At 38.5% G+C, this 21,228-nt stretch overlaps 1 protein-coding gene across 3 annotated transcripts in view; it reads right to left on the reverse strand.

The window, feature by feature from the left end:
- CYSLTR2 (cysteinyl leukotriene receptor 2) overlaps positions 1-21,228 on the reverse strand; it is a 34,299-nt gene that overhangs the window by 3,118 nt on the left and 9,953 nt on the right. The window contains exon 1 of one of the 3 annotated variants that reach the window (XM_019650835.1): positions 13,604-13,679. The exons of the other annotated variants lie outside the window; for them this stretch is intronic. The gene's annotated coding sequence lies outside the window, so the exon portion shown is untranslated. Of the gene's footprint in view, positions 1-13,603; positions 13,680-21,228 lie in introns of those variants that run through there. 3 annotated transcript variants of the gene reach the window in all.

Below are 21,228 nucleotides of genomic sequence, written 5' to 3' on the forward strand. Positions count from 1 at the left end.
CCTCAAACACTGGGGGCTTTGGCCTAGTGCTCATGTTGACAAGAGTGCCCTGTAACACTGCAGCCTAAATCTCCTGGACAGCAGATTTCTGATCGGAATCTATGGAAGACAGGAGGACGTGGCACAACATTTTTCAAGTGCTGAAAGAAAAGATGAACCAAGAGTCCTATATCTAGCAAAAATATCCTTCTGATTAAGGAACAAATAAGACATTCTCAGATGACGGAAAACTAAGAGAATTTGTTGCTAACAGACCTACTTTAGAAACTCTCTAAACAGAAAAGAATTAATAAGAAAAAAAAGATCCTTGGAACATCAGAAAAGAACAAAGAACACAATAAACAAAAATATGGGTAAATATAATAGATTTTTCGTCTCTTTTTGAGTCTTAGTTATATTTGATGGTTGAAACAAAAGCTATAACACTGTCTGATGTGGTTCTAAATGGATGTAGAGGAATTTTTAAAGATAATTATATAAGTTGGGGAGGGTAAAGGGACATAAAGGTAGTGAGGCTTCCACACTTCACTTGAACTGGTAAAACGATGATGCCAATACACTGTGGTAATATGGGTATAATGTACCTAGAGTAGTCACTAAAAAGCTATACAAAGAGATACACTCAAAAAACCAGAAGTAAATCAAAATAGAATTCTAAGGAGTATTCAGATAACCAATAGAAAGGCAAAAATAATAGATAATACAAACAGAAAAATAAAAGAAAATGTCAGACTTGTCCCCAACAAATAAATAATTACATTAGATATAAACAGTATAAATATGCCAATTGAAAGACAGATTGGCAAGCTGGAAAAATATATAGGTACACATATATAAATCTATCTATCTATCTATCTATCTATATATATCTATATCTATATCTATATCTATATCTATCTATCTATCTATCTATCTATCTATCTATCTATCTATTCCAGTTTACCAATCTGTCTTTTATTTGGTATATTTATACTGTCTATATTTATACTGGTATATTTATACCATATATATATATATATATATATATATATATATTCATATGACCTACTTTTATGCTGCCTATAAGACCCTCACTTCAAATAACAGTATTGGCAGTTGAAAGTAAAAGAACGAAAAACATATGTCATGCAAATATTAATCAAAAGAAATCAGGAGTGGCTGTTAATATCAGATAAACTTCAGAACAAAGAAAATTAGCAGAGGCATAGGGGCATTATATAATGATAAAAGAGCTTATTCACAAATCCAATCAAGATGGCATGTAGATAAACGCTGTGCTTACCTCATTGCACCACCATATCAAAATTACAACTAAATTATAGAACAATCACCACTGAGAATTGTCTGAACCAAAGCCCTACAACTAAGGACATACAGAAGAAGCCACCCCGAGACTGGTAGGAGGGGCAGAGATGTGGAATGGGCTGGTTCCACACCCGTGGGTGACCATTAAAAATCAGGAGGGATATCTTGGCTGCAGAAGTCCACCCCCCCCAGAGAAGCAAGGTGTCCCAGCCCCACACCAGGCTCCCCAGCCCAGGGTTCCAGAAGAGAATTCCCTACAGCTTCTGTCTGTGAAAACCAATGGAGATTGTGGCTGAGTGAAACAGAGGGCAGCTAAAGTTCCAAGTGCTCCTCTTAAAGGGCCTGCACATGGACTTACTCACTGATGAACCCACTCACTCTGAGCTCCAGCACTGGGGCAGCAGCTCAAAAGGCACCAGGGACATAGGGGTTGGAACTGAATTGTCTGGCTGGAGGGACAGCTTTTTTCTGAATGGAAGAACTGGTGGAAACCATTGTTTCTTGGTTGAGTCCTCCCCCTCCCTTCATGCAGACTCATATCTGAGTTTCCATCAACCTGGTTAATATTGTTCATTTTCCCTCATTCCATGAGACCCTGCTCCACCCCTTCCAGGCCCACCAAAGCTGCTTCCAGTGGCTTTTTTTGTATAAACAGCTTGTCTTGGCTCATGCTGCAAACTGTCCTAAAATCTCTCAAAGTTTCACAAAACCCAAACAAGCAGCATCTGGCTTTGGCATGCTCATACCTCTGGTTGAACAACCATAAGCCCAGCAGTAGTGACAGCTGGTGACAGTGTGAAGCTTCACCTCTTGATGCACCCCCAAGCCCAGAGCAAGTGGCAGCCACCTGTAGATTGCTTTGTGGCACATGCCAAGTGGCCCCAGGCAAGGCACTGGCTACAGTTGAACTTGGCCTGTGGTGAGACCCCTCCCAGGAAGACTCTCAGCTGGCACACCCAGTGGCCAGCTTTGGACTCAGCCGAATCATCATCCAGCAGCCTCTTGGGATGACACACCCAAAGGGAGTCAGGCACCAGAGTCTTGCTAAAGCAAATCCTGCTCTGAGGGGTCAGCCCCTGCACCCACTGTAGTCATGACCAGTCCTCACAACCAATCAGCCCGAGGATCAATCCTTCCCATTAATGTGCAAACAGTAACCAGGGTTCAACTACAACAGGAGAGCACACATGACCCACACAAGGTACACACCTGGAATACCTGGTTCAGGTGACCAGGAAGACTGTGCCACTGAGCCCCACAGCACAACTACTACATAACACCACTCTACTAAGAATGGGAGGCATAGCAGCCCTACCTAACACATAGAATTAAACACAGGCAGCCAAAATGGGGAGACAAAGAAACATGTCCCAAATGAAAGAACAGAACAAAGCTCCAGAAAAAAGAACTAAACAAAATGGAGATAAGCAATCTACCAGACAGACTTCAAAACACTGGTTATAAGGATGCCCAATAATCTCAGGGAGAACTTCAACAAAGAGATAGGAATCATAAAAATGGAGATAGAAAACATAGAAAAAAAAGTCTGGAAAAAAGAATACAGTAATTGAAATGAAAAATATATTACAGGGAATCAACATTAGATTAAATGTAGAGTGGTTTAGAAGATAAGGTAGCAGAAAACACCCAATTAGAACAGCAAAAAGAAAAAAGAATACAAACAGAATGAAGATAGTTTAAGGAGCATCTGGGACAGCATCAAGCATATCAACCTTCACATTATAGGAGTACCAGAAGAAAAAGTGAAAGAGCAAGAAATCAAAAACCTAGTTGAAGAAATAATGATGGAAAACTTCCCTAGCTTAGTGAATGAAATAGATATACAAGCCCAGGAAGCACAGAGAGTCCCAAACAATGTGAACCCAAAGATGCCCACACCAGGACACATCATAATTAAAATGTCAAATGTTAAAGGTAAAGAAAGAATCTTAAAAGCAGCAAGAGAAAAGCAATTAGTTCCCTATAAGGGAGCTTCCATAAGACTGTCAATTGATTTATCAACAGAAATTTTGCAGGCCAGAAGGGATTGGCATGAAATAGTCAAAGTGATGAAAAGCAAGTACATACAACCAAGATTACTCTACTCAGGAAAGCTATCACTTAGAATCAAAGGACAGATAAACAGCTTACCAGACAAGAAAAAGCTGAGTTCTTCACCACAAAACCAGGATTACAAGGTATCTTAGAGGGGCTTCTTTAAGAAGAACAATGACAAAAAGACCAAAAATATGAATAATGACAATAACTACAGATCTATCAACAATTACTTTCAATGTAAATAAATTAAATGCTACAATCAAAAGATAGGCTGGCTGAATTGAGAAGAAAACAAGACACAAACATATGTTGCCTACAAGAGATTCATTTCAGCTCAACAGGCACTCACAGACTGAAAGTAAAGGAGTGGAAAAAGATATTTCATGAAAATGGAAACAAACAAACAAACAAAAGCTGTGTAGCAATACTTATACCAGACAAAACAGACTTTAAAACAAAGGCTATAACAAGAGACAAAGAAGAACCCAGTAATCCCACTTTTGGGTATTTATTCTGAAGAAACCTAAAATGCTACTTTGAGGGGATGTGTACATGTATATGTTCATTGAAGCATTGTTTACAATGGCCAAGATATGGAGGCAACCTGGGTGTCCGTTGATGGATGAGTGTATAAAGAGGAGATGAAGCAATGTAATATTGCTCAGCTAGAGAAGAGAATGGGTTCTTGCCATCTGTGGCAGCAAGAATGGACCTAGAGGGTATTCTGCTAAGTGAAGTATGTCAGACAGAGAAAGACAGATGCAATGTGATTTTGCTTATATGTGGAATCTAAAGAACAAAGTTAACAAGCAAAACAGAAACAAACTCATAAATATAGAGACTATTTTGATGGTTGTCAGATGGCAAGGGGAAAGGGATGGGTCAAAAAGGGGGAGGGATTAAGAAGTACATATTGGTTATTACACAGTAATTATGGGGATGTAGGGTATAGCATAAGGAATATAGTCAATAATATTGTAATAACTATATATGGTGTCAAGTGGGTACTAGTTTTATTGGGGTGGTATATGGTAGGGGTTTGGGAGGCAAGGTGAAAAAGGTAAAGGTATTAAGAAGTACAAATTTGTAGTTACAAAATAGTCATGGGGATATAAAGTAAAGGACAGGAAATACAGTCAATAATATGGCAATAACTATGTATGGTATAGTGCCAGGTGGGTACTAGATTAGTCACAGAGATCACTTCCTAAATTATAAAGTGTCTAACCACGATGATGTACACCTGAAATTAATATAAAATAATATTGAATGTCAACTGTAATTGAAAAATTAAAAAAGGGGGGGGGGATGTGAAGCGAAATAAAAGGTTCATATTTCCAGGTACAAAACAAGTAAGTCATGAGGATGTAATGTATAGCATAGGGAATATTGTGATAGTGTGGTACAGTGTCATATGGTTGCTGGACTTCTGGTGATCACTTCTTTAGGTATATAAATGTTGAATAACTATTGTGCATACCTGAAACTAATATAAAAGTGTATGTTAGCTATATTTTAATAAAAAATATTTTTAAAAAGAGTTTATCCACCAAGAAGACATACCAATTCTAAAAGTATATGCACCAAACAACAGAGTTACAAAATATGTGAAAGAAAAGCTGATATTTTGAAAGGAGAAATAGAAAAACCCACAATTATAGTAGTTGGTAACTTCAAGACCCTCTCTCAATGATTGATAAAGCAAATGGACAAAAACTCTGCAAGGATATAGAAAAACTCAAAAACACCATCAACTAACAGGACCCAATTGACAATTATAGAATATACCATCCAACAACAGCAGAATACACATTCTTTTCAAGTGTCCACAGAATATGTACCCAAATAAATCACATCTTGGGCCTTAAAACAAATCTTGACAGATTTAAAAGAATTAAAATTAGAGTGTGCTCTATAATTATAATGGAGTCAAAGCAGAAATGAACAGCAGAAAGGTAATAGGAAAATCTCCAAGCACTTGGAAACTAAAAACACACTTCTAAGTAATTCATGGCTCAAAGAGGAAGTTTCAAGGAAAACCAAATAATATATTGAACTGAATGAAAATGAAAATACAACATATCAAAATATAAGGGATATAGCAAAAGCAGTGCTGATAGGGAACTGTATAACACTAAGTGTATACATTACAAAAGAAAAACTCTTAACTGAATCATCTAAGTTCCCATATCAAGAAGAAAAAATAAAATGAAGAGTGAAATAAACCTAAAGCAAGCAAAAGGAAGGAAATAATATGGATAAGAGCAGAAATCAAGGAAGTTGTAAACAGAAAAAAAGAGAGAGAGAGAGAAATCAATGAAACTAAGAACTAGTTCTCTGAAAAAAATCAATACAATTGACAAACTAGAGCAAGATGGACAAAAAAAAAAATAGAGCAGATACAAACTACTGCTATCAGAAATGAAACAAGCCACCATTATAGACACTGCAGACATCCAAAGGATATAAGGGGATACTATGAATACTTCACAAACATAAACTTGTACAACTGCAGTGAAATGGACTAAAATTACAAACTATCCCAACTCACCAGATATGAAACAGATAATCTGAACTATTAAGAAAATTAATTTATTTTTTAAAATTTTTATTAAACATATTGGGATAACATTGGTTAGTAAAATTATATAGGCTTCAAATCTATAATACATCATCTATATATTTCATTGTATGTTCACCACCAACAGTCAGTTCTCCTTCCATCATCAAAACTCAATAAAGAAATCTCCAGGACCAGAGGGTTTCACTGGAGAATTCTACCCAATATTTAAATAAGAATTAACACTAATTCCATACAATATCTGGAAAATACAAAAGGAGAATACACATCCCATTTATTTTGTGAAGACAGTATTAGCCTGATATCAAAACCAAAAAACAGTATAAAACAAACAAATCCACAAAAGACTACAGACCAATATTCTTTATGAAAATAGATGCAAAATCTCTTAGCAAAGTATTAGCAAATAGAATTTAGCAATATACAAAAAGAATTTTACACCATAACCAAGTAGGATTTATTCCATGGATTCAAGGCTGGTTCAATACTTTTAAAACAGTCAATGTAATTCTTGCAAACAGGCTAAGGCAGAAAAATCACATGACCATATGAATTGAATCAAACAAAGCATTTGCTAAAATCCAATATCTATTTATGATCAAAACTCTCAGAAACAGAGGAACAGAGGGAATTTCCTCAACTTGATAAAGATCATCTCAAAACATGTACAGCTACCATATTTAATGGTGAAAAACTGAATGCCTTCTCCCTAACATTGGGAACAATACAAGAAAGTCCACTTTCACTGCTCTTATTCAACATAGTGCTATAAGTTCTAACCAGTGAAATAAGGCAAGAAAAAAATAAACATTATACAAATTGAAAGATAGAAATAAAACACTCCCGACTTGCAGATGGCATGATTGTTTATATAAAAACTCACAAGGAGGGGCCAGCCGAGTGGCTCAGTTGGTTAAGAACATGAGCTCTGAGCAACAGGGTCTCTGGTTGGATTCCCACATGGGCCAGGGATGCTGCGCCCGAGCTGAGCTGCCCCTGAGCTGCCAACAGAGGGAAGGATGGCTCATCTGGTGAGAGCACATGCTCCTAACAACAAGGTTGCTGGTTTAACTTCCGCATGTACTGGTGGGCTATGTCCACCAGCAACTAAGATTGAAGGACAACAACTTGGCTGTTGCCCTTCCCCAATTCCCCAATAAAATCTTTTTAAAAAATAAATAAATAAAATAAAAACTCTCAAGGAATCTACACAAAATAGTTGTAGAAGTAACAAGTGAATTCAGCAATGTTAAGGATGTAAGATAAACATAAAAAAATCAATTTTGTTTGTATATACTAGCAATGAACATATAGACACACTAAAAAAATAGTTTCATTTGCAATAATTCAAAGATAAAATGAGACATGTGTAAATCTAACAACACATTACAAGGTTTGTATGCTGAAAACTACAAAATGCTGATGAAAAAAATCAAACTTCTAAATAAATGGAGATATATACCATGTCCATGGATTTGAAGGTCAACAGAATAAAGATGTCAATCCTCCTCAATTTGATATACAGAATTAATCAATTCCTAAGGAAATCTTTTTAAGACTTTTTTGTAGCTATAGACAAGATTATTCTAAAGTTTATGTACAAAGGCAAAGGAACTAGAACATTTAAAAAGAGAAGAAAGTGGAAAAAATCAATCTATCCAATATCAAGACTTGTTTTATAGCTAAAGTTATGAAGATTGTGTGGTATTAAAGGGATAGATACATAAATCAATGGAACAAAATAGAGAACCTAGAAACAGATTCACACAGATATGCCCAACTAATTTTTGACAAAGGTGCAAAAGTGATTCAAGTGAGGAAAGATAGTTTTTTTGAAGGTGCTAAACAATTGGATATTCATAGGCAAAAGAATGAAGCTAGACCTAAACCTTGTACAAAAATGAACTAAAATGGAACCCAGACTAAACGTAAAATGTAAAACTATAAAATTTTAAGAAAAAAAATAGGAAAAACCTTTGGGATTTAGGGCTAGGGAGAGTATTCTTAACTTGACATCAAAAGCATGATCCATAAAAGGAAAATTGATAAATTGGACTTCATCAAGATGAAAAACTTTTGCTCTGCAAAAGACCCTGTTACGAAGATGAAAAGTCAAGCTACAGACAAGCTACAGAATATTCACAAGCCATATATTCGACAAAGGACTAGTATCTAGAATGTCTAAAAAACTCTCAAAACTCAACAGTTTTGAGTCAAACAGTTAAAAAACAACAAAAAAATTCAATAACAAAATGACCAAAACTCATAAACAGATATTTCAGATGGTATATAGATAACAAATAAGTACATGAAAAATTATTAACAGTGCTAGCCATTAGGGAAATGCAAAGTATAACTTCAATGAAATATGCCTAATATACTTATTAGAATGGCTAAAATAAAAAATGGTGACAGCAAGTACAGAGAAACTGGATTATTTATATATTGCTGGTAAGAATGCAAAATGATACAGTCTTGCTGGAAAACAATTTGGCAGTTTCTAAAAAGACTAAACATTGTTTTAATTGAAATATTAATAGACAGGAAAAAATCTAAATAATTCTTTATTTTATCTCCTATAACTTTTTTATGCCTGAAGAAAAGGAAGGTTAATTACTTTGATTGAAGATGATAATTAAAATAAGTGGTTAAAAAAGAGAAATATAAATCTGTATATAAGACAGTGAATATGATTTTCTATTTGTTTATTAGGAAAGCTGAAACAGTTTATTCAGAGAGTAAATAAACACATTATTTTATTTAGCAGATTTAATTTTAAAGCTGTAGTTAAACACTTTAAATTTATTACTTACTTATATATTTGCATATTTTTGAATACCTAAATGGATATACTAAGTGCATATTAATAAATCCTTTATATACATGAATAATACACAAAAAGAGTGAAATTAGAATTTTGGTCTTCTTAATATAAAATAATTAGGTTATTTTATGCTCATATTGGTAAAGATTTCTTTTTTGTCAATGAAATATTCAGTTAACTCTCAGTGCTCCTGACGTAGTTTTCAATCATCTAAGAAAGATGCCTTGCTCTAAAAAAAAATAAATTTCTAATAACTATTGTTAATTGCTGAGCGTTTTTACAATGTTACCTATAATTATTTCTTGACTCTAGATACTTAGAACTTATATCTTGTCTCCTCAAATAACTATTCTTTCTCAAATCCAGGCCCCAAATTCAGAATGAAGCTACTAATAATGTCTTTTGTTCCTAAACTAACTTTGGGTTACTACAATGGCCAATAGGTAACACAGGATTTGTTCCTTCATCCTATGAAAGGAAGGACAATAGGAATAATTAGATTTCTAAAAATCTTTTGAATTTTAATTAATTTAAAACTATTATGAGAAAGTTTTTGTTTATCAAACTTAGTAATAAAAACTGATAAATTATCCCTTTTGAGCATTTTGAGCCTTGCCTCTGCTCAGGGCCCGCTCCAAACTCTTTGGAGTGTACTTTCTTTTCTAATAAAGGCCCTTGAGTCATTCTCTACTTTTCCTCCTGCTTCTGCTTCTTTGATATGTATTTTTACTTCTAATAAACTCCTTTTCTGCAACTTTAAAAAAAAACTGATAAATTACAAAGAAAGCTGATTTTGTCAAGTTAATTATATTTAAGTAAAATATGCTAATATAAATATCTTTCAAGGATTACATACTTTTTAAGTTAAAATAAGCATGCTCATGTTTAAATACAAAGATTACTATAATAAACGAGTATCAAAAGACTTATTTCCAGGATTCTAAATTCACAAACCCTTTTTTCTTTTCTGTCATGACAAGTCTGAATAAGCACTAGGGGTTCAATTACATGGGACCCATCAGAGACCAATTGTTTATTTCAGTCTTTCATTAGATCCAGGAGCCACGCATAACTATCTTGTTTAAAAGATATAGCAGCTGCGGCAAGGCTTGTAGAAGTCTTAAGTCACTTTAGTCAACTTAGTTCTAGGGTCTCCACTAAACCTACAATAGTAGTTTCTCTGCTGCACGAATGCTTTTCATTGACAGAAATAACTCAGTACTTCTCAGCTAATCACCTAACCTCCAATGCACTTTTGTTGGTTTCCCTTCAAACATCGCCATTTATTGCTGTAACACTCTCAACCAAGCTACCCTCCTTCCCTTCTCTGTAAAATAAGACACCCATGATACCTTGCATGGACCTTGTAGATTCTCCCTTGGATATCCCTGATATAATTCTGTTTGTTGGTTGGTTCATACTTAAAAAGAAAAACTAAACATTGTCAAGCAGGCTATGCTATCACTGACTTGAATCTACCCTTGAATTTAGCCTGAAATAAAATAAATTCAGATGGCTAAATGAATTTCCTTTACCCAGACTTGCCAGCTGTCAAAATGATAAAAGAACACATATTTACACTGACACATGGAATATAATTTTGGATTCATCGATGAATTCAAAATGCTTTAGAAACTGAGATTTCCTGACACTACAAGAACTGCTATAAAATGGATGATGAATGGAAGAACATTGAGATGCTTTGCTATGATCTAAAGAGAGAGCCATAATAAAAATAGAGTTTAGCAAGTCTGCTTCATGATATTACCTACAATAGCAGGGATAAACTGGCAATGATATTGAACCAACAGTGGTGGGGTAACATTAAGGTGGCTGTTAAGGATGTTTCAATGTGTGCCCTACCTGCCATCAATGCTAGTGAGATTGTGGGGAGGACATGGACACCCACAGCCTCAAGGCACTTTTGAACATCTCTAAAAGGTCTATGAATGTGTTCTGGTTATTGCTGATTCTCAGAGTATGTGAAAGCTTTTCTTTGCTGAAGAGTGCTGGCTTTAAGAGTAGGGAAAAAATCACATACTTTTGTAATCCCAATTTCTCTCTCCAGTAAAAGAGACACACATTTCACTGATACAGTCTTTAAAGAACTATAAGGCTTTCCCTTTTATTTAGAAACATCTCCGTTCTTATCCACAAACAACAAAGAAAGTAACAAGAACTAATGGCATTTACAACACTCAAACATCTAATGTCTCAAGTATTTCCCTTGACCTTGATGGCAGGTAATAAGAGCAATTTCCTCCAGGGCCCACAAATTATCTCCTTGTGAGTAAATAATAGGTTGTCTTATGCATTTGGGAATTACTTCCAATTTTTGATCCTACCCTATTGCAATCTAATGTGATGACTGCAGGAGAATTGCATTTCCAACATATCCTTCAAAATGGCCCTTGTGTGATCTGAAACCTAGATATCTGGTATTCTGGAAAAGACATCAGAGAAGAACTTCTCTGGAAACTTGCTGGAAAGGACCTTATTGGCACTGTTAACAACTGACACAGCATTAAGACTCTAATGTTTTAATCTTTGGATTGATGTTTTCCAACTAAAAAGACATACGTACTTGCCCTCAACTACTGGATGTTCATTCCTTTGAAAGACCTCAAACTGAAGATTTTTAGAAATTCTCCAGAAGCTGTTGATTTACAGACATGCATAGCTTCTGCTCAAAACAGCAGAACAAACTGCTGACTGCAGAAGCAGACAGCTTTCACGCAAGAGAGAAAATTAATTTTCTGATTTTTAGCACCCTTTTTCTTTCCCTTGACCAGTCATCTTGTCCATCGTTGTACTTTTGCTCCCTCTATTAACTAATACGATCCCCCTTCTCTTTATCCTATGACCCATTATGGTCTTCTGCCACCTAAGGAAAAAAATATACATATCTGGTGTGGTTTTCTCAGACCATAGCTATTCTGAATTCAACTGATTGCTTGAATAAATTGAATAATAATAAAAATATACACTTCAAAGGGTAAATTTGCTTCTACATATCCCTTCTGATATTTAAGTTTACCTGTGTAATTAATCCCAAACTTCAGTCTTTTACAAATTGTACAGTGATCTCACACCAACAAAATGCTTCTGCTGAGGTTCTTACCACTAGATCAGAAAAACCTAACCCGGTAGGAGTGGGAACAAAGATGGGGCCTATCTTAGATAAAAATGGTTTCTTTGTTTTCTTCCCAGACATTCCAGCCTGATTTGCAGGACATGTTTGACTCCCCTGAAGGAATCTATCCACCTCAAGTGACCCCTCCCCACCCCATCAACCCTTACAGAGGCTCAAATAAAGAAAAAGGCTCATTCCTGTTGCAACTGATGATTCTTAAATTCCCAATACCAACACAGCCTTTGCCTCACTAGGACACTTCTTATTTGGACACCAGGCTTACACCCACCTGCCACACACTAACAGCCTGTGTATTCAGGATAATTGTTAGAGAATTTCAAAGGTATGAATGATCACTCCCTCCAGTGAATCCTGTTTCCCTAAAAAGAATACACAGAAACCTCTGAGAAAGGCAAGCACAGGCTGAGAGAACTCTTGGGAAGCGTAACTAACTCCCAGGCATGCAGACTGTGCAAGCAACTACTACCAGAGTTGACAAAGCAACTAGAAACAACTGACCAAAACTTGTCTCTGACCCTGGCAATACTCACAAATTATACTACTTCTCTGGAGGCTGACAAAAGTTCTCTCCTTGATCAAACTCTAGCCAGGCTCCTCTGAGCCCTTTTCTTGACTAGGTTTCTACCTGGGCCTATAAAAACTTGAATAAAACACTAAATATAGTTTTTAACAGCTCTTGAATAAAACACTAAATATAGCTTTTAACAGCTCAAGTCCACATCTCTAGGATGACCCTAACCTCCCTTTTTTTAAATAGCCCAAGAAAACTCAAGGCTGTCAAAAGAATTTACTTTGTTTGAGCCAATACCTGAAGATAGGGCCCCTGTCTCCCAGCCTCCATGAGAAGTGAAGAGGCTAACGTTTATAAGTGCCAGTTAGCAAATCCAGATGCATTTCATATGCACCAACCTTCTCTTCCAACTTTTTGTAATTTTTTGTTTCCCTGATTACTGAGCACGTTTTTATCCCCTTCTTATTCCCTCATTCTCCCTTGAAAATGTCCTGTTACCTCTATAAAAATTAAAGTTGAGTTCAGTCCATGTTGGACTCTTTTCTCTATTGCAATAGTACATTACTAGTTAAAATCTGTCCTCACTTTAATAGTGTCCGGTTTTATCTATGACAAAGCATAGGTTTAAATGTAAATTTGTTAGACAGAGTTGTCATACATAATGACATGATTCTTAATTTCTTCTTAGTTAGCCAAACAGAAATGTATGCTGAAGTAAGCACTTCTTATTGAACATGTACAAATACTACAAAACAGCTCGTGACTGGGGTGGGGTTGGGGGGAAGCTCCCTGGATGTCTAGAAAAAAAAACAGGTAAATTTGGGGGGGACATCTTTTCATTGTTTGGGTATGATAGTCTGGGTCCCTGTTTTTCAGTTATGAGAACGAATAACCATTTTTGTTCTTGGAAAGTCCTGCCTCCTTGAATCTTATCCCAAAATCACTTAACACAAGTCCTATAATAATCCCTAACATCTTCTTTTTAAGACATCCCAGTTTCCCAAGGTGTGCATTCTCCCTTGGTACAACAAATCAATAAATGCAACTTTGTTCAATTACAGGCATGTTCCTAACGGATGTGGACTTGAAGACGCTGACTGTGAGAATCCACACAATGATCTAAAAAATAAAAGGGGTATTTTATAAAAAACATTAGTTGGATTAACCTACCCAAAGAGATGTTTGTAAATATATTTCTGATGCAGTATGGATGTTTTTCAATTCTCCTTCAGAGACCTATGTGAAGATGTAACTCAGAAAACATGGTTGGCTTGTAAATGATGTCCAAAAAAAGAGAAGCTTTTTTCTTTAATTCAGCATTTCCCAAAGTATCTTCTGTAGAATATGAGTTCCATGAGTTGCTCTCTGTAAAATAAAATACTTCCGTGTTCAAATCAGCCTGAGAAACACAGCTAGCTCTACTATCCCTCCCTTGGAGATTTATAATGCATGTTAAAGGCTCTGTGGGGGTCCTGCAGGGGGAAAAATTTTTTTTTAAATTTATATGTAGTATGCCTCCCTTTTTTGACCCTAAAAACTTTTTTGCACATTAACACATTCTACTATCCCACAGAACTAATGTTCTATACAATCTTACTTGGGAAATGCTGATGTTATTATATAATCTATTGGGAAGATGATTTTGATAGAAGAGAAAGAGAATCCCTACCTAATGGGTCAGATCAACAAGCAAGTGTTCAAGTGTTTGGAGTCAGGGCGTTCTAAGCACTTACTTTTGGGTGAATTAGCATTTTTGAGCACCCATTACTTCACTGGTGAAATGAAGATTGTATTAATTTCCTAGGGCTGCCTTAACAAAATACCACAATTTGGGTGGTTTAAACCAATGGAAATTTATTCTCTCACAGTTCTGGAGGCTAGAACTCTTAAATCAAGGTGTTAGCAGGGCCATGCTTCCTTCAAAGATTCTAGGGAAGAATTCTTTCTTGCATCTTCTAACTTCTGGTGGTTACCAGCAACCTTGGTATTCCTTGGCTTGTGGAGGCATCACTCCAACTTGACTCTGTCACATGGTATTTTCCTTCTGTGTCTTCACATTATCTTCCCACTATGTATTATTTGTCACTGTGTCTTCTTCTCTTCATAAAAGAATACCAGTTATTTGGCTTAGGGCCCATCCCATCTTAATCCAGTGTGACCTCATCTTAACTAATTACATCTGCCAAGATGCTATTTCCAAATAAGGTCACGTTCACAGTTACCTGGGGTTAGGACTTGGACATATCTTTTGGGGGAACATAATTCAACCCACAACAGGGACATATAACATCTATGTCGTAGAGTTGTGAGGATTAAATGAGAGAGAGAGTGTGTGTGAACAAAGGATGTGGTACTGGGTAAGTGTTCCCTAGCTGCTTCTCTCTCATGAATGAATGTAGAGATGATCTAGCTTCAACATTCATTATCCCATTGTCCATGGGGATGAGTTGATGACCTCAAGTCTCTCGTGCATATGAAGTGGAAAAAGTAGATTCCTCTTGGTGTTTGATAGAAAAGCATACTCTGCAGAAATACTGATTACTCTCAGGTTATTCTGACATGTTTATGATGAAAATCTCTCAAGACAACTCCATTCCTTGGTTCTGAGTTTATTTCTACTGGGGAACCTTCTGATAACCCATCTTCTTAGTCTCTGGAAGAGTGGACTGTGGGTCATCAACTGGAAGAGTCCAATAAAGGGAAAGTAGAGTCCCCCATTACAAATGTACAAATCAGAATTCTGGGTTAAAAATTCATCCCCAGTGAGTTTGGTTTGGGTAAATTGATTTCTTGAGGCCTATGAGCCAACTGACAAGATGGAATACCTTATATGCAGAGCTGAGGGCCACATCCCATTTATGAGATGGTCCCAGAGCCTTAGTGCTGATTACAAGGATAATGGTTCTCTCTTTTTCATCTGTCTCAACAGGAAATCTGAGGTTTCTATCTTGGGTTATAGGAAGCATGGTGAGGCCATTAGCTGGGATGAGGAGCACAGAGCTCAGGAGACAGGTCAAGGCTACAGTACACAGTTCAGAGAGATGGTCGTGAAGAGACTGGAAGTCTGTAGACCTGACTTGGGAAAGGGAATATAGCAAAATAAGAGGCTTGGAGATCGTGTTTTAACCCATTTCATAGAGAGCTAAAGTTTCTGTTGGTTGGCAGAGCCAGGACAGAAGGATCAAACCCAAATCAGGAAGTACCAGGTTGAAGTGCTGGAGGTTAATACAGGCAGCATGCACAAACCAAGTCCATGAAGCAAACGTAGGGTTGGATTAGATGTCACAGTTATGTGTCAGTTCTGGATGGGCAGAACTTTAGAATCAGGGTTAACACCCAGAGCCTAGGGGATAGGAGATAAGGCAAGGGAACTAAGACTGGTATGTGACCAGTCAGAAGAATTTTCATGGAAGCGTTCCATTACAAATTGGTTTTTTTGAAAAGGACAGAGGCCTGTCCCTATGGCCATATAGAAACCCTTCAGTCTTAAAGATCCTGACTTTGGAGCCAGGATTCTGATAGAATCTTAAGGAAAGCTTATATCTAAGAGGACAGGGAAGGGTCTGAGTTAGTACAAGTAGACTTGAAAGCAATCAAGTCCTTAAGCTTTTTGACCATGATGACCACCAATCCTACCATCTCAATATGAATAGGGCTTGTGAATTACAATGAGAAGGGCAGCCTAGGATGTGGCAAGCCTTCAGGGGCATTCTCAGCTATAGATGCTCAAGGCAAAGTTCCTTATCATAGGGAGAGCACGGAATCCAGCAGGTGTGACCACAGAGAAGAGGTCAGCAAAGAAAGATGGTAACAGATGGTCCACCAGGGAGTTGAAGAGTGTGAGGGGGACCAAAAACAGACCCTAGCAACAGGGACTCCTTGAGCAGCTGGGGAGGAAGGCAGAAGTCATGGGGGAGGTCAGTCTGCAGGAAGCAAGATCCTTTGCTGCCAAGCCACAGTGCAAGAAGACAACTTTGGACCTTAGAGGAAGCCTGGCCAGGGCAGGCAGGCCCTGAGTCCTGAAGAGCCCAAGTACTGGAAAAAGTCTTGGACACAGAGACTCAGACCAGGGATGACAAGACAGGGGTCTATTTCCCCCAGTGAGGCAGGGACTGAACCTCAGGAATAAGAGAGATGTTCAATTTTAGAATCAAGACATAAAATCAGGACCAAATCAACTCCAAGGGTAACACTGAGTCCCAGAGTTGCTTCAGTTCCTCTGCCTGAGATGGCGATTGGTTCTGGGCCCCATAGTGGGCTGCAGGGGAGTGCGAAGGGTTGATGACTATCAAACAGCCTGGTAGCAAGGAGACAATAACTACAGGGGCTGGGGCTTAGATTCCAAACAACATCTCCAAGACCATCTTAATCCCTGGAAGGCTCAAGCCTCCCTAGGAGCCTCATTTAGCTAACAGCCACAGGCTGAAAGCAGGACAAGCTCAGATACAAAATTCCATTTAGCTCAATGTTTTCTCTTGAGAACCTTTAGAACATTTGGATTGCTCCTTCCTGCTAATATAAAATACCTTTGACTACACCACATTGTAACCTTTCACTAGACTATGAAAAAAAAGAGAAAGAAAAAGAAAAAAAATTGCCTGCTAGATGTGGCTGTAAAAACCAGCCAGACCAATTAAATATGTGACAGGAAGCTGAGAAATATATGAACAGGTAAATTCAAGGGAAATTAGGAAATAAATTGACAGCATAATTTCCACTGCATTAGAGGGAAAGTGTGCATGGCTTCCTGTACTGCAAGGGGGCTCGGAGCAAAGAAAGAATTAAGGCTTTGTCTCCTGCAGCTTTACTGGTAATAAAGTAACAAAGAAGAAATAGTGAGAAGCAGCAGCAGATGGAGATTCCGTGTTTCATTTAGGAAGAACACCCAATGTGCCGTAGGATCAGTTAAATCTGATGAGGGTGCTAACTCACAATGTTGATTACACTGTTTTCACGGTCATAGCAAAACTTCAACTGTCCCACACCTCACAGAAGTTATTTTCCTTCATACTTAGAAAAGTATATATTTTGAAGCACACAGGGGATCATTAGACCTTGTCACTGGGTCCTCTCCCACAGTCAGCACTGACTGGGAGCCCAAAGGATGTGACACCTTCAGCTCTCACATCTGGGCCTGTGGCCTGCGTTCAGGATCTGATGAGTGAGGCACTCAGACACACTGACACAGACATACCCAAGAGCAGCTGGCGATGTGCTCTTAGATACTCAGCTGCCGTGACACTGTGGTAAACTGCTAAGGAATAGATAACCTTCTGGTGAGTCTATTGGTACAGGCTGCATCATCTTTACCAGACATTAGTGCACAGCAGCCTGAGGGAGAAGGCAGCCTCACTGAACCTGTCAGCACCTCGTCAGAAGGAGAACTGGTAGACCTGCCATGCTGCAGCCTCGCTGGTTGCTACTCAATGATGTTCTGAGTCTTCTGTTTGGCCACTGTCATCAGGCCTTCTAACTTCCACAGTGAAAATCCTTCTGGTAAATTGACATCAGGGCCTTTGTCTGTCTGATCTCATCTGCCACCCACATGTCCCCTCATTTCAAGTCCCCAGCCTTGGCCAAACCTACCTCAGGGCTCTGGGAAAGCACATTTCCTCTCTCAGTTCACCTCCATCTCCACTTCAGGCCACAGATGCTTGTTCATTGAACACGGAGCAACAGTCAACCTGTGCTGCATTTACTCTGTGGTAAGCACTCCACAAAGCTCCTTTGTGTATTGACTCAGTTAATCCTTACATAGTCTTAGGTACTCTGAATGGTCATTTCATAAATGAGAAAAGCCATAGTACAGAGACATGGAATAGTTTGTGGACCTAAGTTCACTTGTCAACTAGTGGTCGGATGGCCCTAAATCCAGTGTCATCTCTCAATCACAAAGCTGTCCTGTCTCTCTGAGCCGAACATACAGTTGACCCTTAAACAATGTGGGAGTTGGGATGCTGAGTTTTGACTCCCCCCAAACATAACTACTGTCATTAAGAGTAACTTACATTCACACTAAGGCATTTGGGTTTTATCCTGAGAGCAATGAGAGCCCTCGAATTGTGGAAAGCAGCTTTGCATCTTACAGAGCTGATGCTAGCAGCCGACAGAGAGCAGCTTGAAAAGAGGCAGACCTAGCTTCTGTAGGACGCGTAGGGATGCTCTTGTGATTGTCCAGGGCAGAGGGGGTGGAAATATCTGGGTGAGATTGAGAGATATGAAGCAGTGAGAGCTGCTGTTTGGGAGACAATGAGTTCAATTTGGGGGTGTTTCAAACTTGAGGTATTTATGAAACATGCACATGGAACTATCCCATTGCAGTCTAGAGCTGTGGAGGAGGACTGAGGGGAGCCTGATGAATTTAGGGGCCGTCAGCACTTGATGGTAACTGAAGCCAGAGGAGTGGGTGAGCTCATGCAGGGGTGTGACAAGAGAAGCAGAATCAAGGACAGAACCTTGGGGAACGTCAACAATGAAGGGATAGGCAGAGAGAAGAGCAGCCTGGGAGGAACTGGCCACACAGTCAGAGATGATGAATCAAAAACACAAAGTCAAGGAAGCCAATAGAAAGACTGCTTTAAGCAGGGGAGTAGTCAGTGGGGATAAAAAGTATTGAGGGAGTTAGCAATATGAGGGTTATCGGTGATCAAGAGAGTGGGGTGGAAGCCCAAGGACAGGAAACTGATAAAGCAGCACAGTGACCACAATGAGGGGAGAGGGCCTCTCAAGCCCTGCAGCTATGAAGGGTTTGTAGCTAGAGGAAGATGTGGAGTCAGGGAGGGGAGACGCATGTCTTCTTTTCTCTGGAGATACCGTGATTCTTACTCTCAGCCCATCTTCTCCAAGTGACTTCAACTTTTTCCTTTCTTCAAACCTCATCCCCTGAACCATGCTAGAGTAGAATGTACTCTGTACTTGAAGCCCAGTCAACCTGATACGACTCCTGACCCACCCACTTTCTAGCTGTACAACCTTTACTCCCTGAGGTTTAGCTTTCTCACCTGTAAAATGGGGCTAATTAAGATAGTCCCTTATGGTGGTTTTGAGATGTAAATGAAAGAGTGTGCTTACTATGCACAGCCAGTGATCAACCAGATACTGCTTTCCTCTTCCACCTAACTGTGACATATTCAAATTTCTATTTTTCCTTGTCTTTTCTTTTTTTAATTAAAGTTTATTGGGGTGACAATAGTTAATAAAGGTACATAGGTTTCAGGTGTACAATTTTGCAATACATCATCTATACATCACATTATGTGCTCACCACCCAGAGTCAGTTCACCTTCCATCACCATGTATTTGACCCCGTTTTCCTTGTACTTTTATAAAGTTCCTAAATCACTGGGCTCACTGTTGTCATTTCTTTCTCATCTTCCTCTTCTTAATCCACAGCAATAGGTGCCCTGCCCCATCCCCACCTGAATCATACATTAGTAGGGAAAGGTCATGTGTTACTACTGCTCAGCAGATGGTTCTGCTCTTTCCTCAGGCTTCCTTCTTAGTCACTCCACAATATCATCCTCGCGTCTTGTCTTTGAAACCTCCACGCCTTCCCTGACTTCTGTGGCCCTGAGTCCTTATGGATTTTGATTTCCTGACTGCTCAGCCCTTCCAAAGCCACTGTCATTTCTTCTTCACCTTACTGTGGACACCCACTGAAGATCCACCATTGTCCTCAGCTTACTTCTCTCTATAATACCCCAAGAACTCACCCACCATGTAACTTTGCCACCGTCTCTCTGCCTCAGACTCCCAGATATGTTTTTTACATAAGAAAATACCACATTTTCATCTTATAATTTGTAAAGAATTTTCTTCTCACAGTTACCTCATTTGCTCCATTTGGCTATCTTTTGAGGTAGGCTTAGTTGGCATTATTATCTCAATTTTTCAAATAAAGAAAAAAAACCTAAGACGTAGAGAACTGAAGTGTTTCTTTCTGAATTATACCTGAGCTATAGTTCCACACTTCTAGTTGTCTACAGGATAAACTTACTTGGAGAGTCTGTCTCTACCTCAAACCTTACCTAAGTTTATACTGCTCCTGAAACCACTCCCACTCAGCTGGTATGTGAACTGGATGTTTGTGCCCTCCCCCATCCCCAATTTAAATGCTGAAGCCCCAACATCCATATGACTATATTTAGAGAAAGGGCCTTTATGGAGTTAATGAAGGTTAAATGAGGTCATAGGGTGGGGCCCTGATCCAATATGATTAGTGTCCTTAGGAGAAGAAACGCTCTTTGCCTTGTGAGGACACAGCAAGAAGGTGGCCACCTACAAGCCAAGAGGAGAGGCCTCAGAAGGAAGCCTACCTTGCTGGCACCTTGATCTTGGCCTTTTCAGCCTCCAGAACTATGAGAAATAGATTACTGTTATTTAAGCCACCCTGTCTATGGTACTTTGTTGTGCAAGCCCATACAGACTAATGCAGCTGGTGATCCCTTTGGAGATGTTTTCTTCAATTTTTCTCTTTCTTTTAGATCTCACATCCAATCAACTGGCAGAGTTATCTCCATTGTCTTTATATGATGTGCCTGGAACTCTGTCCTTACTTTCCATGTCCAAAGTCACCATCCTCACCTTAGACTTCGTTAGCTGATGCCTAGAAACTGGTAGGCTCTCCTGACCTATACACCATGGCAAGAGTAAACGAATGAAAACATTATTTTTGTTTCATCATGAACCTATAATTACCTATCAGACCAAATACAAATTTCTCAACCAGAAATATGACTTTCTACCACTTGTCCCAGCTGTACCTGTATTCTTATGTGTGAGATTCAGCACCAACT

This window comes from Hipposideros armiger, unplaced genomic scaffold, assembly GCF_001890085.2.
Source record: "Hipposideros armiger isolate ML-2016 unplaced genomic scaffold, ASM189008v1 scaffold_148, whole genome shotgun sequence".
In the NCBI taxonomy this organism is placed as follows: domain Eukaryota; kingdom Metazoa; phylum Chordata; class Mammalia; order Chiroptera; family Hipposideridae; genus Hipposideros; species Hipposideros armiger.